General features: G+C 38.8%; 1 pseudogene; it reads right to left on the reverse strand.

The window, feature by feature from the left end:
* Positions 1-3,798: 3,798 nt before the first annotated feature.
* LOC149530635 (pentatricopeptide repeat-containing protein At2g01510, mitochondrial pseudogene) lies at positions 3,799-4,464 on the reverse strand (annotated as a pseudogene).
* Between the last annotated feature and the right edge of the window lie 1,145 nt (positions 4,465-5,609).

Consider the following 5,609-nt stretch of genomic DNA (forward strand, 5'->3'; position numbering starts at 1 on the left):
CATTACATTCAACCCCGTTAAGAAAACCCCTAGTGTAGCCCAGGACCGAAGGCTTGTAACATATTGACAATTGCCCTACATAGGGTTTTTAAGAAGGCATACCTTCTTTTACAACAAATTTAGATATACATAAATGAGTTGAACATGCTTTCTCTTATCCAGGTTTGAGATTAACCTTACAAAGGGATTACAAAAGGACTTGAGGTTAACCACTTATAGAGAATACAAAATTTTATTCATAGTTTTTGATTAAGGAAAACAGGTTTTGAAGGGTGCCTGAAACCCTTTACAAAAAAGATTTTCCATGGAGCCTGAACAAAAGATACCACAGACAAAAGGTGAAACAGGTCACCAACCAAGAAAGGGTGACTAGGGCAACCCTACAGATATCATAGTACGTTTCTGCCACCAACTACAACACAAAATAGTTAAGACCTCCTACTCTCAAAAGAGAGATCTAAGAAGACGGTCTGAGGACTATTCAGAATGATTGTATTTTTTACCTTTAACCTTTGTCCAACCTTCTTCCACCCAAGAAGCCTCCTTCTCCCAAACCAAAGCTTCGCCATTTGAACCAACTGGAGAACTAGGCAAGAACACATCTGAAACTTTGTCCAACGAAACCTGAATCGTAGATAGAGGGGTGACTGCTATAGCCAAATCCAACAATAGATCAAGATCTAGTTTAGCCGGTGCAGGGCAATTGGCACTATCAACATCCACAGACATGGGGCATCCTTAAGAGCATCATCCTTAAGGACGGATTGATGTTGAACCAAAGCCCCGAACCACCAAGGTGGTCTTTTCTTTGATTTCCTAACTTCCGTAGGATAGTGCGCAACAATATGACTAGTCTCAGAGTAGACCCTACAATGAAAAGGAATTCCTTCATAGTCAAATTTTTGAATCTAGGAACCATTAGGGACCTCAAGTTTGATCTTCTCAGGTAGTCCCTTCGACGTATCCACCACCACAAGGATACAAGCATAAGTAGTATGCAAGATATCAGATGATTTGGAGTCCACCATTTGGAAGTTCCCAATGGCATTTCCCATAGCTTCAAGAACCGAATCCAGCCACAGGTGAAGGGGAAGATGAGGGACTCTAACCCAAAGAGGCATATGAGAAAAAGATTTCGTTGCAGGATCGAAAACCCTCATGCCATGGTTTGGCCAACAGAGGGTAATGATCCTCCCAATTGAAGTGGCTACATAAAATAGCACTCCTGTCATTGACAACATCAAATTTTACTATGAAAAAAATCCTAGCCATGGGGAAAATCTGGACAAATTCAGAAATCAAAGGGCCCCAATGCTTATGTATCCAAGCATGAAGAGCCTGTAGTGAAGGCCAAAATCCACGAAATTGGAAGATAGCAATCCTCCGAAAGAAGTCCTCAGCCGTAAGAGCAATTTCATCGGTGATAATGTCATCCAAAATCAGAAGAATCAAACTGCTAATCGAGATAGGATTTGTAGTCAAGGACAAGATCAGACGATCCACAGCCGAAATCCCCAAACCATTGACTGCAGCCTCAAAAGCTGCCACATCTGCAAAAGATTTGCCCCCAGCACTAGGAACAAATCTAAACCCCGAACGGACTCCAGAAGAAGTCGATTGAGCAGACGCATCCCCAAAAACCAGAGGATCCACCGAGGAAATACCGGTAGGGGCCATGGCTAGAGCGCAGAGCACCGAGCGGAATAACAATGCTGAGCGGGAGCGGGAGTTCAAACTGAAAAAAATGAAATGCATCCACTGTATCAGCTACTGAATGTAGAGAGATTACATAGTTAACCTTGTATTAGCTACTGAATCTATCAGCTAGTTTTACTCTCATAGTTAACCTTGTAGAGAGATTACATAAGAATAGAGGAAGATCTTCATGAAAATCTTAAACTTATGCCCACTGGAGCATGGGGGCAGAGCTCAATGAACCTTCCAAACTTGTGAAAACCAGCCAGAACATAGTCCAATACAACTTCCATCCACACACTTTACAAACTTGTTAGATCTAGAAACATAATACCATATCTTTATGCTTTAACAAAAAATGTAGGAGAGGTGAAAAATGTTCACTTAAAAGTTGTGTTAAAGGAAACTAGAAGCTGCAACCTGTGACATGGCCTGAAAGCAGCCCCATTGAAATCATCCCAAAAGTACAAACATACAAAATTTGGAAGATTGAGAATCGATTGGTATAATTTCAACTAAAGGAATGATAAGATTAATAAGGCCGGTTAATCTAGCTTTCCATTTTATTATAGAAATCTTGAACTATTCTTTTGAATTTCAACTTTGTTGGTAAACAGATTTGTCACTGTAAAATTTGCCCAACGGAGGGTGTGGCAAATCGATGTCTCCAACAGTTGGATAGGCCCTTGGTATGCGGCCTTCCTCTGCGTTTAGAGGGGCAACTCCCTCATATGATATAATCTTAAAAATGTTTTCAAATAAAGAATCTAAAACTTCAAAGATCAAGAGAAAGTCGTTTACGACGAATGCACCACACGACCTCACAACTTTCTTGGGTAAACAAGAATGATAACAAAAGTGATCAAGAACTACGCTTGAATGTAACCAGTGTTACCAAACACATTCATTATTCATAAACATTTGCACAGTGCCATGAGAATGTCTACTACTATTGCAACTATTTTGATTTTAGACCAAGAAATCAAGAGCACATCTCATTTCATTTCCTTGCACCAAGAAGATAATAGAGATTTTTTTAAAATTTAGAGATAAAAATTGTACATATTTTCCAAAATTTATCTCTTGATCAAAATTTCAGCATAGTGTTCCCTTATTAAAAATCGAAAAGTCTCGTTACAAAGCCAAAAGGAGTTCTTATATAAACATAGAGGTTAATAACCACCTCTTCATGGTTAATAACTACTTCCCATATACGTGATTTGAGTGAGGTTAATTAACCTCAACAAAATTAACCTATATGCCCTAAAATTTGAACCTTAGATATTCGAGAGAAGATGATTGAATAATAAATCCTTATTGATCCCTTCGATAGATTAAGTGCACAGAAGAGGATGCCACTAAATAATCCGCAACAAGGTATCTCTTTCTTTCCTTGCGCTGCCAAATGTAAAAAAGTCCGACCAAAAATATCTTTGGCATCTACTTTTAACTGCCACTTATCTACCCAATCCTAACAAAAGTCGGCTCGAATAACTTCTTCGTACTTTAACAAGTACAGTGAAGTTGTGGTTAGATGATCAAACGTACTGCCATCTAAGTATCAGTACTAGATGAAAGTCATTGCTCAATTAATACCTGTCAGCAACAAATGCAAGGACTCTCTCCACCTAGAATTGTAACGTCAGTTTAGGATGATAATTCAGAGTGGCATGCGTCCAATATCTTTTACCAAATTCTTCAAGGGATCTGCCGATAGGCCCAAAAGCAATATTTCACAACCTTCTTATCTATATTTCCTTCGTTACCCATTTGTTTTGTCAAACTTATGCATCATCAATTTTCTCTGTTAGATTGGTTTGATCTGTCCTCCGCAAGAAATTCATATACCCTATTCTTTATCTGAATCCAGCTGTTCCCTGGATCCTCCTTTTTCACGCCACAGTCTTTCATTATTTTCTTTTCTTAAATTTGCCACATCATCCTATCTGCCATATGTAGCATACATACCTGACAACAACACATATGTAGCAACAACAACACATATGTAGCAAAATCCTTAGGTTCCAATTTCAAGAGAGCCTGTGCTGCACAATAGCCTAGTTTCAAATTACCATGGACTTTACATGCACCCAGTAGAGTCCGCTATATAAGAGCTGTAGGTTCTTCTGGAATTTGTCTTATCATCTCTAAGGCCTCCTCCAATAGACCTGCCCGACCAAGTAGATCAACCATACAAGCATAATGTTCCATTGTTGCTTCAATGCCATGATCTGCTGTCATTGAATGAAAGAAGCCACGACCTTGTTCTACAAGGCCTCCATGGCTGTAAGCAGTGAGGACACCAACAAATGTGATATGGTTTGGTTTAATCCCCGCAAGTTGCATTTGCTTAAAGAATCTAATCCCCTCCTCACAATTTCCATGCAGAGCATACCCTGTGATCATAGCATTCCATGAAACCACATTCCATCCAGACATTGTCCCAAAAACAATCTGCGCTGCTTCAATAACATAACCATCAACTAATGCACTCTCAACAATGACATCTGACTCCAATCCAGCTTTAGAAACAAGAGCATGTAGTTGTTTACCCAGCTCCGATAGTAGCAAACCTCCACATGCCTTTATCATATTGGAATAGATGTTTTGATTGGGATTGAAACCAATCTCCTGCATGTTTAGAAAAAGATCTATTGCCTTCTCCTCAAAACTGTTCTGTACACAAGCTAATATCTTAACATTCCATGAAATCAAATTTCTCAGTGGCATTTCGTCAAACAGTTTACATGCTTTGTTTATACTTTCCATCTTTCTATCGAGACATTATGTCAAGCAAGTCAAGTGTAGTCTCAGGCATTACTTGCATTCCCGATTATATGTCTTGTATTCGAGAAAGAGCCCCTTTTCTGCACATGGAACTTAAAACTTCATTCCTGATGCTTAGCGTGAAGTATTGCAAACCTTGAAGAGGAAAAGAAAACCGCGGGTTTGAACATGACTGTTGAAAACTGCGGTGATACCACTGTTAACGTTGATCATGGTGGCGCGAGACCATAAGCTGCAGGTTTATGCATTTCTTAAGCCATTCTTTACCTTGCTCACGTGGGGGACAGTGTATGCCGCAGCATTAAAAACAAAACAACCAACTGTGTCTCTATTAGCATCTGATCTAGTTATCAAATAAACGGGACAAGGCTCTGGTTATTATGTTGATGACGACAGTCAAATGAAAAGTAGAAGACATTATCTTCACGCCGGATGACATACGTGGTTGGCTGTTGTTGTATCCTCAAGTTGGCGTGATCATATCAATTGCCCTCGTGGAGAGAACAACATGGTAAGGTTGGCATTCTTGTATGCTGTAGCTCCAATGTGTTTAGCATTATTTTCCACTCCCTGCGCATGGAGTTGAAAAGACCAGGGGTTTTGGAAGTTACTTTCCAAAATGTTATTCTTTTACTCTTCCCTTCCGTTCAAACCCAGGGTGCAGGTGCTTTGAGAATGTAAAATTGAACTTGATCACACACATCTTGCTGATTCCTTAACCTTCTAAAAAGGTTAATTTTTTGAACATATCTTAACTTTTTTTTCGTTTTTGGCAGGTTAATGGTTAAGATCGTGAGCTCATCTTAACCTTTTAGTATTTGAAGATGGGTTAATGGTTAAGATTATGAGCTCATCTTAACCTTTTTTTAGAGGTTAATCTTAGAGGCTTATATTAACCTTTTAAAAAAGGTTAATTTTTGAATCTTATATTAACCACTTTTTAGAATGTTAATGGTTAAGATTGTATTGCGAGTATTATTTTGGGTCTCGATTAAACAAGACCAAAATTGAGAGATTTTGATAATCGGGTAACAAACTTCCAATTCATCCTTGCAAATTGGGGTAACAAAGATCATATATAGTATTGAAAGGTTTCTATAAAGACGTGTTGAAAATCATTCCATCAG

The sequence above is a fragment of the Cupressus sempervirens genome, chromosome 11 (assembly GCF_028749045.1).
Source record: "Cupressus sempervirens isolate cs-2001-9-10 chromosome 11, ASM2874904v1, whole genome shotgun sequence".
Taxonomy (NCBI): domain Eukaryota; kingdom Viridiplantae; phylum Streptophyta; class Pinopsida; order Cupressales; family Cupressaceae; genus Cupressus; species Cupressus sempervirens.